This window comes from Echinops telfairi, unplaced genomic scaffold, assembly GCF_000313985.2.
Source record: "Echinops telfairi isolate 266 unplaced genomic scaffold, ASM31398v2 ScPeMD7_31;HRSCAF=116, whole genome shotgun sequence".
Classification (NCBI taxonomy): domain Eukaryota; kingdom Metazoa; phylum Chordata; class Mammalia; order Afrosoricida; family Tenrecidae; genus Echinops; species Echinops telfairi.
In genome coordinates, this window is record NW_022103928.1 from 27136462 (window position 1) to 27148293 (window position 11832).

Sequence of the window (11832 nt, forward strand, 5' to 3'; positions counted from 1 at the left end):
GCTTTACACAATTGATGTGTGTATGGATTGTGATAAGAGTTGTATGGATTGTGATAAGAGTTGTATGAGCTCCTAATAAAATGATTAAAAAAAAAAGAATGGTGTTAGACTCTGGATTAAAATTGCATTATATCATAAGGGAAAAAACAAAACAAGAGAAGACTTTCACACCAAAGGAAATAGATTTTGGAGGTTACCTGTGGGGAGGGCAAAAGAGGGAAAATGAAGCAATAGGCAGGTGGGTATTACCTTGGGTTAATGAGGAGAAGAAAAATCAAAGAAGAGGGAGTTAGGGTAAGCTATTGGGAGGTTTGATAATTAGCGTAAATTGTTGAATACAAAATTGATGGTTGAATAAAAAATTCATGATTTGAAATGTAAACCTCTACCTAATTCACAATAAAAAAAATGTTAAAGACCCTTTGAAGTGAAATGTTTTGAAAGTAGGCAAATTTCACATTCCAGCTACATATTAGTGATTATATGGGTTTCTAAATATCCTTGTCCTAATTTTTAAAAAGTTTTAGTTATATTGTCATTTTAATAAGGGAACAATACTCATTAAAAAACAGACTTGAATTATATCTGCAGATTGCTTTGGGTAGTATTGACATTTTTTAAATGTTGAGTCTTCCTATCCATGAACATGGCATATTATTTCATTCAAGTCAGTTTCTTACAGTAGCATTTTGTAGTTTATTTTTATAGGTCTTATTAAAGTAGTATTCAACAAGAGTATTATTAAAGCACCCAAAGTGTTATGGATTCAATTGTATTCTCCACAAGTTTGTTTTAAGTCTTACCTTATGGTAAAAGAGCGTTGGTGGTGTAGTGATGAAAGGCTTGACTGTTAAAGGTTGGCAGTTTGAACCTGCTAGCTGCTCCAGGAGAGAAAGTTATGGCAGCCTGCTTTTTCAAAGATTATGAGTCTTAGAAATCATATGGGCACAGCCCTACTGGCCCATTTGGGAGTGCTTTTTCTTTCTTACAATATTAATGTAGGGTAGGTCTTAAATCCTAAGGAAGCTTGTTGGTGTAGTGGTTACACATTGGGCTGCTATCTGCAAGGTCAGTAATTCAAAACCACTAGCTGCTCCCTGGGAGAAAGACAGGGCTTTCTACTACCATAAACAGTTATAGTCTTGGAGACCCACAGAGTCCGTTCTGCCCTGTCCTACAGGGTCACTGAGTTGGCATTGACACGATGAGAGTGAGTGAGTTATGTTTCAAATCAATCGCTTTTGAGATCTGAAAGAGCAGATTATGCAAGAAACCAAGTAAGCACAGTTTGGGGAAGATAGATGCTAAGCCACCTGGAGATGACCAAGGAAACGAGGGACAGAAGCTGTAAAGGGATGGGGGCTGTGCTGTCTTTGTTTTTTTTAAATCGTTTTATTAGGGGCTCATACAACTCTTATCACAATCCATACATACATCACTTGTGTAAAGCACATTTGTACATTCATTGCCCTCATTCTCAAAACATTTGCTCTCCACCTCAGACCCTGGCATCAGCTCCTCATTTTTCCCACTCCCTCCCTGCTCCCCACTCCCTCATGAACCCTTGATAATTTATAAATTATTATTTTTGTCATATCTCGCCCTGTCTGACGTCTCCCTTCATCCACTTTTCTGTTGTCTGCCCCCCAGGGAGGAGGTCACGTGTAGGTCCTTATAATCAGTTCCCCCTTTCCAATCCACTCTCCCTCTACCACCCTCCCTCTACCCTCCCAGTATCGCCACTCTCACCACTGGTCCTGAAGGGATCATCCACCCTGGATTTCCTGCGTTTCCAGTTCCTATCTGTACCAGTGTACATCCTCTGTTCTAGCCAGATTTGTAAGGTAGAATTGGGATCATGATAGTGGGGGAGGAGGAAGCATTTAGGAACTAGAGGAAAGTTGTATGTTTCATCGTTGCTACATCGCACCCCGACTGGCTTGTCTCCTCCCCGAGACCCTTCTGTAAGGTGATGTCCAGTGGCCAATAAATGGGCTTTGGGCCTCCACTCCGCACTCCCTCCCTCATTCACTATGATAAGATTTTTTGTTCTGATGATGCCTGATACCTGATCCCTTCGACACGTCGTGATAGCATAGGCTGGTGTGCTTCTTCCATGTGGGCTTTGTTGCTTCTGAGCTAGATGGCCACTTGTGTAACTTCAAGCCTTTAAGACCCCAGACACTATATCTTTTGATAGCCGGGCACCATCAACTTTCTTCACCACATTTGCTTATTCACTCACTTTGTTTTTAGTGGTTGTGTCGGGAAGGTGAGCATCATAGAATGCCAATTTAATAGAGGAAAGTATTCTTGCACTGAGGGAATACTTGAGTAGAGGCCCAATGCCCTTCTGCTGCCCTAATACTAAACCTATAAATATATGCACACAGATCTATTTCCCCATCCTCATATACAAATATATTTGCATATGTACATGCCTTTATTTAGACCTCTATAAATGCCCTTTGCCTCCTAGCCCTTTGCCTCCTAGCTCTTTCCTCCTTTGACTTTCCTCTTGTCCCACTATCATGCTCAGTCTTCATTTGGACTTCAGTAATTCCTCTTGGTTACATTACCCTTGATCATGCCCTACCTCACCTCCTACACCCTCCTCACCACTGATTTGGATCACTTGTTGTTCCCTTGTCCCTGGGTTTGTTAAAACCACTACCTTTTCCCCCACCTCCCCTCTCCCTTGTCCCCCCGGAACTGTCAGTCCCATTGTTTTCTCCTCCAGATTGTTCATCCAGCCTATCTTATTTAGACAGACCTGCAGAGATAATAACATGCACAAAAACAAGACAGAGCAAAACCAAGCAACAATCTAAAACAAAATAATAACAACAAACCAATGACAAAAAAACCCACAAAACACAACAAGAAAGAAAAGCTTGTAGTTAGTTCAAGGATTGTTTGTTGGCCTTTAGGAATGTTTTCCAGTCCAGTCTGTTGGGGCACCACGCCTTGGCCCCTAAGTCCACCTTCAGCATTCCCTGGGGACCTCGCCACTCCATTCCCTTGCTGTTCTGTTGCACCCCCTTAGTGTTTTGCCTCGGTGTGGTGGGATCAGATCTGGGGCAGTTCTCACACTATGTCTCTGGTGTTGTCCCCTGTAGGACTATGGGTCAGTGAGGGATGTCATGTCATAGTGGGGCCGGCCATGTGGTCCTCTCTGTGGACTGGCTGCTCTGAGTGGGAACATCATCCTCAAGGCCTGGTAGGCCAGGATGTGCTCTACTCTTTCCTCCTCCCCCTTCATCTATCTGCTCCTGTGTGCTCCGATTGGACATGTCCCTCTCTTGGAGCTGCAGATCCAATGCCGTCCTTTGAAATAAATTCTTCTGGGGGAAGGGGCAGGTGTCCATGTAGTAGTTGGGATTGGGGTTGGCCCCTCAGGCTGTGCTGTCTTTATTAATGTTTTCTATTTTACTCTCTAGGTTCTAATACCCATTGCAATGGCTACACAAAATTCATAGACAAAATTCACGATTAAAGGATTTCTTAAGGACATCAATAAGTTGTAATGCCAGTGAGAAATGCTCACAGTAAAGTTGTTTATCAGGACATATTATGAAATTCTTTCAGGTCTGCTGATCAGTGCCTAAAAGGGCATACTACTCTGCTGTAAGCCTTAACTCTGAGGCATTCAGCTCAAGCTCTGCGGGGCAGCAAACCCAGCTCCCTGAATTAAGTGCCCAGAGACAGTGAAATCAAGTAAGCCTCAGGCCAAAGGCATTCAGTTCTACTTCCACGGGTCAGCAAGACCAGCTCCCCCAATTAACTGTCCAGAGGCACCCCACTTGGCAAGCCAGCCTCCTGCACAGAAGCCCTTAGCTTAACTTGCTCTGTGGGTTGGGAATTCCTCAGTGTGTTCCTGTGTACTCCCCCACTTTCTTACCAGGGAAAGGGCATTTGGTGGGAATTAGATACTGTAACTAGAAGGGCCACATTAAACAATTCACTGTCCCTGCAGGGACCTTCCCCAAGAACTGACACAGAGAGAGTCTGCCCTTAAGAGGTGTCTAGTCTCTGAAACGTAGAGAAAATAAATTTCTGTTGTAAGAGCCAGCCATTGGTGCTGTTTCTGTTTTAGCAGCACTAGCTGACTAAGACACAGAGGAATAGGGAATTGTCATATTTGGTGATACAATTCAAGAGGGTGGGAGGCAGCATAACAAGGTGGCTGAGAGCACACACTCCAGAGTAAGACCTGAGTTGAAACTAGGGTCTTGCCTGCTGTGTGATGTTGAATAAAATACTTGACTTCTCTGAGGCATGATGTCTTCATCTACAACATAGAGTAGTAAGGAATTCCTACCTATAGAGGGCCTCCCACAGATTCTGTGTGTGGTAAGCACTCCCATGACTGTTATTGACTGTGTGTACTCTGGCTCACTCGCAGGGAACTGGGTAAACTTGTCACACATTGATTCTTCACAGTAGGCTGTCTTGGCAGTGCTGTGACAGACAATGCATGGTACATTCATGCTGAAGCCACTTGAAGGGATGAAGTCTACGGCCTGGGAGATTTCAGAATCTTTGTTCTATGGCTGAAGCCTGGTTTTCTCGCCTTGCGGATAGACGTATGTTTCGGTCAAATGTGATTATTTGGATTACTTGATATTCCCCATCTTTATGTCCTTTTGTTCTTTTCTTTCTGGCTAAAATTCCATGGTGGCGCAAGGGCTGAACACTTGGCTGCTGGCTGAAAGGGCAGTGGTTGAGACCCACCTGGCAGCTCTACAGGAGCAAGACCTGACACTCTGCTCTGTAGAGATTATTACCTGGAAAGCCCCATGTGGCAGTTCTACTCTGTCATCTCTGGTCCTATGAGTTGGACTTGACTGGACAGCTCACAAATGTCAGGGTAGCCAGTCCCTGACAATATCATGGGTCTGTAGGTGCAACTGTACGGTGATAATGTATAAAGATTATAGTAAAGTCATAGAGAATAAGAGAGATAGGAGAGGGAGTAAAATAAAGGAGTCAGACACATTTCATTGTAGCATGCTCACCTCAGCCCCTCTTGGTGGTCCACATGGAGATGGGAGATGAAAGGAGGGAGAGAGGGAGGAGGATTTATTTCTAACCAAGGCTTATATATACTTAGGGGAGTGCAAGCCCCCTGATTACAAGTAACCATATATGTCACAGGAAGGGGTTGTACCATAGGCAATACATAAAGGGAGGGGGCAATCTAAGGGTATACACCCAATAGGAAGAGGAGGGATTAGGGGTACACATGACAAGACGGGCAGATCCTAGATTAAAGATGGCAGCCTAACCTTGATTGTCCTTGAACTGGCTAGACTTATTCTTTGGGCTCTCCAGGGAAACAATCACTATCCTTATCAGTAGGGTGTGAGCCCCACCTATGGTGGATCAGACACTAGTCTGATTGCTCTGGATGGCTGATGCCTTTAGGAAGATACCTTCTAAACAGCTTGCTTCCAAGTGTGCTACAATTATTTACTATGTGTTACAAGCAGGATCCTAGGTCTGCTATATATTTGGGGGAGACAAACTGGGGAAAAGCCTTTTTGTATGCCACACACAACAACCCAGTCTCCTCCTACACAACTCAAAAGCCCCACCCATCCCAAACACTGTTTTCTTCATTGAAGTCTTTCTGATGCGCTCCTGCAAACCAGAATGCCATGTCATTGTCCTTTGATTCCTATAGTGCATGCTTTATGGTCTCTTCCAAAATCTAGTGTAAGCAGTCCTATCTTAATTTAAATAGCAGTAAAGCAAAAGAAATTAAACCTTCACACCATCGATTAGAAGACACATCCCAACCTTGGAGAAATATAGATAGCATATGGTAGTTCTTTGTGATTGACTGTTTGCTTCATGTATAAGGGCCAGGAGGGACTGTGATGTACTCACCTGGTCTCTGTTGGTGCCTAGTGCCTAAGAGGCACTCAATGAATATCTGATTTGTTTAAAATAGCAATGATACTTAAATACAGGACCAGTTTTTCAAGACATGTGGCCTTTGCTGGCCCTCATGTACTCTCTCAGGTTGTCGAGTCCTAATGGTATTATTAGAAGCGCCGTGCCCTCAACTTTTGACCCATCAGACCATTTCTGGCGTCTGGCTTCTGCACCAGTAGAAACTGGGTCATGTAGCTGAGTGGCTCATGATTGAATGGTCTGCCAAGGTGTGGTGGTTGAATATCGTTTACAACAAAATGCAATTCCTAGCCATGATTTTTCTCCCTGTGCAATAAGCAGTGTTTATAATGGAAGTAAAGTTTGCTTTCCTGACCATTAGCAGACCTCATCATGTTGGTTCCTAATGACTCTTTTGTCTTGTCTCCTGTTTAGTATCTATGACCTCGCGTTTAAACCTGATGGAACTCAACTGATTTTGGCTGCAGGAAACAGATTACTGGTAGGATTTTTGTCTGAGTTTCCTTTTTAAGTGCTTCTCCCCCCGACCCCACCCTCATAAGTACTCTGAAATTTGACACCCCTCTCTTTTTCTTTTTAATAAAAAAGGCAAGGCGGAAAAAGTAGTCATTATATTTTAATGGGGAAGGAAATGGGCTATTTAAACCAGGTTAGTAAACTGCCTATCAGATAGGAACCTGTGAATAATACCTCGGCTGTGGTCATTAATCTTCCCCTTTTACTTTGAGAAGCCCATGAAAGAGTTGAAAACAATTAATCAAAATGCCTTTGAAACTGGGCTGGTGTCAGTTCACATTTTGTCTTCCTGAAAACTTCAGGCAACAGGAGTAAAGGGGCTTCCTCCCTGAGAAGCCAGACAGCCTGACCTCAACTTTTAGGCACTGGTCTGTCTAAACAAGTCCATATGGATCCTGTCCTATTTTTTCGTATTTTCAAAGACCATCACCTCCCTCTGGAACCTATTCCAGCATATAAAAGTAAATTTCGGGGAGCTCTGTGCGCTTGACCTGAAACCCTTTATGTGCTCTCTCCTGCAAAATCCACTTCCTCTCACTCTGCTGTCTCCAGATACACAGCCTGGCTGACCTCCCTCACTGTGTAACTACACAATCGCAAAACCAATGTTAACTTCTTCTGCAGACTTCTCTTCAGGGTAAACAGGCCACATCCTTTTAGATTTTCTTCATAAGCCATCTTCTCCGACACTCCCATTTTAGAGTTTTTCCTTCGTTCCCAGATGGTATGTTTTTTCAATCAACCTCTCATATATGTATACACACACACACACATCTTTATACTTTACATTTTGTGTATGGATCGGTTGAAGGTTCACAGAACAAATGATCAGTTTTACACTCAGCAATTTATACACATTTTGTTTCGACTTAACTATTTCAATTCCTGCCCTGTGTTTGCTGTTTCCATTCCACCTTCTTTTCTGACCCTCTGGACTTTGGCCTTGGGTAAGCGCTGCCCTTTTGATATTAAGTAGTTGATTATTCTAAGGTGTGTGTACCACACTATTTTTATTATTCCCCTTATAGGCCTGTCTATTGTTTGGCTGAACTTGGAGCCACGGGGATGAGTCAGTTCCAGACCTGAAGGGTAACTAAGGGCCATAGTTTGGGGTTCCACCAGCCTCTATCCAGCCAGTAAACCTGGCTTGTGTATACATATATGGAACATAATATATGGTATACAATATCCTAAATCCACATTTACAGCTGGGTTGTTTTAACCCTTCCTGTTTGTAAACTCATTGCCCAGTGTGTGACTTTCAAACTCTTGAAGGCAATGAGGAAGCGTCGCTATAGTGCTGATACCAGAAAGCAGGGCTAGCACCAACGCTTTCACATGTGGCAGCTGACTCTCCTTGTATAGTCATATGACATTCACATAAGAATGAGGGAGATTGTGAAGAAATTACATAGAGCAATTGACCCTTTGTTTCTCAAGGATCAAGATCCTATGCCTGGCCATCATGCACAGAATTGAGACTGCCACTTCCTGGGCATTCTTAATGCACTTTTAAAATTTTGATACTCATATAGAATGTTGGCACGTGGTGTTTGAAAGACAAAAATGGTAGCATCAACCTTGCAGGATTTCTGACAAATGGATACCAAGTGGATAATTTGTACTGTTGCCTTCCTTTTTGCTAGGTTTATGACACCTCCGATGGCACCTTACTTCAGCCTCTAAAAGGTCACAAAGACACCGTGTACTGTGTGGCGTATGCAAAGGATGGTAAGGGGTTGTTTTGAGTTTCCAGTTTCTGTGGTGGCCTCATCTTTCGCCTTAGTCACACTCTTAAGTATTTCCAGTATTTGGAAACACAACTTTACAAGTTCAAAAGGTAGTCAGATGGCTTAGACTTTAATTCCACCTATGTTCCAGGCACTGCTTTAGGTACTTGAGCTGCTTCAGGGAACCAAATGGACCAAGGTCACTGCTCTGTGGCGCTTATATTCTGTGTGTGTGGTGGAGAAAGGAGGGAGGGAATGAAGAAAACATATAATACACATAATAAATAAGTAAACTATGCTGAAAAGTTAGATGTTATAGAAAAGGAAAATGTGAGGCAGGATAAGGGGGATTGAGACTGCCGGATGGGCTGGAGGTGGGGTGCAGTCCTGAATATGGCAACGATGGTGGCCTTCTGGCACCCATGATGATGGGTGAGCAAGGACTTGAAGGCAGTGAAGCAGTGAGGCTTCAGCAGTGAGCGCCTGGGGAGGAGAGCTCCTCACTGCAGAGGCCCCTCAGATGGGCATGTGCATACTGAGAAGGGAGCAGAGAGACCCACGGGGAGAGGAGAGGCACTTTGTGTGGGCCATTATAAGGACTCTGGCTTTGACTCTCAGTGAAGGTGAGGACCCTCTGGAGGGTTCTGCTCTTACATTTTAAAAGTTATTGGGAGTAGCCTGCAAGGGGTGAGAGATGGGGCAAGGAGACCATCATTCAGCAAGAGGTGATGGCGACTCTGATCTATGTGGGGGCAGAGGGCTTGCTGAGAAGTGGATGTGTTGGGAAATGGAGCCAGTTGGGTTTCCTGACAGTTTGGACATGGGAGCACGGAGAGAGAGGAGTCAAGAATGAAGCCAAGGTATTTGCAAAGTGAACTACTGAAGGATGGCGTTGCCCTTGGCTGAGATGATGATCACTACAGGTAGAGAAAGGCTTACAGTGGAAGGTCAGGAGTTCTGTTTGGGGCATTTTGAATTTGAGAAAAGCCGATGATGCAGGAGAGAGGGGTTAGAATTGCTGGAACAGTCTTTGGGTGGCCAAGAGGTGGTGGGATATAGGACCTGAGATAGGAGCATGGTGGGAAGGTGAGTGAAGTGAGTCCAGAGCTGGCTGTAGTAATGTAGTAGGAGGCTAACAGAGCTGCTCTTGGAATTCCATTTTCCAGAGAAGTCATCATCATCATCTAAGAGTGAGGGTGGGGAAGGACGTGTTCAAGATTTGAGGAGAAAGTACGGAATTGCCATCGAGGAGAGGTATTTTAGGGCCCCCGGAGCATTAGCATTACATTGGAGCTTATGATCAGGAATTTAAAGTGAGGTGGCAGTGCGCCTGACATTTTCTCCATCCAGCTACTTCCAGCTTCACAGAGGAGTGCTGGATTTAACCAGAGTTAAGCGTGAAGATGAAGTAAGATGGGGCAAGGATGTGGAAAGTATGTGCAAGACCATACAGGTTGATCCTGAAATATTGGCTGAAGTAAAGATGGGAAAAGGAGCCCTGGTGATGCAGTTGTGAAGGACTAGACTGGGAAAGGAAAGATCAGCAGTGCAAATACACCAACAGCTCTGTGGAAGAAAGAGGTGACAGCCTGCTTCCTTAAAAATGGGATCGGTCCACCTTGTGCTGTAGTCGAAATCGACTTGATGGCAGTGGGTTTGATGTGAGTGAGGGGAGAGAGGGCCTGCAGCGTGAGAGGGAGTGGAGAAGTGGTAGGTCCTGGTGGGATCGGAGGCATATTAGGGTTAGGGTGCCAAGTAGTCTGGGAAGGAATGGAGGTGGTGGCCAGAGAAGACACATGAAATTGAGTAAACAGTAAATCCTTGGAAGACAGACCTGGCCATCTGTTTCCAAAAGATCAGCCATTGAAAACTGTGGAGCAGGGCTCAACCTGGAAGTGCCAGCTTTTCAATGAAGCGGCCTGTAAACTGCTGAAAGACGGCGTGGGCGTGCGGCACAGCACTCGCAACTGGCTGCTGACTGAGAACCTGACACTGAGCCCAGCTGGGAGTGCCAAGAAGCCACCCCTCAGCCTCTTCCTGGAATGGGTCAAAGTGGCATGGAATAGCATCTCAAGTGAGTCAGTGTACAGGGGTTCAAGAAGTGTCACATCTCCAGCAACTTGGAAGATGCCATCCTGTGGGAAATTGAGAGTGAATCATCAGTAGGAGGGGATTTACCAAGAGAACGTGGTGCTGAAAGCTTGATTGAGAGCATCCGAAGGAAACCTTCAAGTCAAAGGAACAGCAACTGCAACTGCTAGTGGGGAGATCATCTAGGACAGTGGTTCTCAGCCTTCTTAATGCTGTGACCCTTTCATACAGTTCCTCATGTGATGGTGACCCCCTCCCCCACCATAAAATGATTTTCATTGCTACTTCTTAACTGTAATTTTGTTACTGTTAGGAATCGGGCTACCCCTGTGAAAGGGTCGTTCGACCCTCAAAGGGGCCGTGATCCACAGATTGAGAACCGCTGCTCTAGAAGATGTCTGGCTGTGTCAGTGCAGAGGGAAAGCTGTGCTGCCCCCAACATTGTGGGCCTGTTTTATTTATCTCCCCAATCTGGTCAGCAGCTAGACTTTTAGGGTCTTGTGTGATGCCCCCACCCCTTTTCCATTATCATGTTTCATAACTAGGGCAGCATTTAGTGCGCCAGCTCTTCTTTTCTCAGCTGCTTGCAGAAGTAACCATCTGCTGTCTACTTTGGTACAAAGCCCATTGACTCATCTGATTGGTGTTAATTTCTTTAATAATGTTTTTGTCACAGAGTGATGGGAAGACTTGGACTTATAGCCATAGCTATTTCAGGACTTCATGTCTTCTACCCTGTTGGCTATCGATGGGGGGTGTGTGTGTTCAATTTTTACATGATAATAGTTATTTATTTGTAGTCCCACATAAGTTGAGTGTTATGAAAACATTCCCTCAAAGCTATCTGCTACAAAAATATGCCAGAATCCTAGACAAAGCCATTGTTAGAAATGTTATTTCAATCGCATATCTGGATAGCAGGTTACTTTAACTGCTTCTTCTTGTTAACTCAGCTCACCTCTGTATATAAACTGTTCTTGACATCTTTCAACATCAAAGTCTGCTCAGGTACTCATTTCCTTGTAAGTGAGTCACATTTCTAATATTTTAAAAATCAGTATCCTGTCCCCCACTCCCAAAGGGAGAAAATTCCTTCAACTTCTTGTATCTGAACAACTTTCAATATTTGAATTGTTTCCCATTTGTTTTGTCATCTCTACTTTTAAACCCAGCTATTGTCCACTCTACTAGTTTCTCTTCCCTCCAATTCTAACTCCCTTCCACTGCCCTAGTTCCTGGCCTTTTCCCTTTTGCATCTTATTTCACTTCTTTGGGAGCTTAAAGGATTTTATCAGACCTAAAGGATTTTACAAGGAGCCCTGGTGGTGTAGTGGTTATGCCTTGGGATGCTAACCACAAGGTCAGTAGTTCAAAACCATCATCCATCTTTGAAGTAGAAAGACAATACTTTCTACTCCTGTAAAGAGTTATAGTCTTGGATCTGCCCTATAGTTTTGCTATGAGTTGGTATCGACTCAGTGGCAGTGAATGAGAAAGAATTTTACAAGACACAATTTTTTTTGAGTTGTATAGTATTCTGTTTATTTTTTTTAATCGTTTTATTAGGGGCTCATAC

The 11832-nt window shown here is 44.0% G+C and overlaps 1 protein-coding gene across 2 annotated transcripts in view; it reads left to right on the forward strand.

Moving 5' to 3' along the window:
- Nucleotides 1-6338: 6338 nt before the first annotated feature.
- IFT122 (intraflagellar transport 122) overlaps nucleotides 6339-11832 on the forward strand; it is a 63366-nt gene continuing 57872 nt past the window's right edge. For both annotated transcript variants that reach the window (XM_045289856.1, XM_045289855.1), the window contains exons 1-2: nucleotides 6339-6400; nucleotides 8082-8166. The gene's annotated coding sequence lies outside the window, so the exon portion shown is untranslated. The remainder of the gene's footprint in view (nucleotides 6401-8081; nucleotides 8167-11832) is intronic.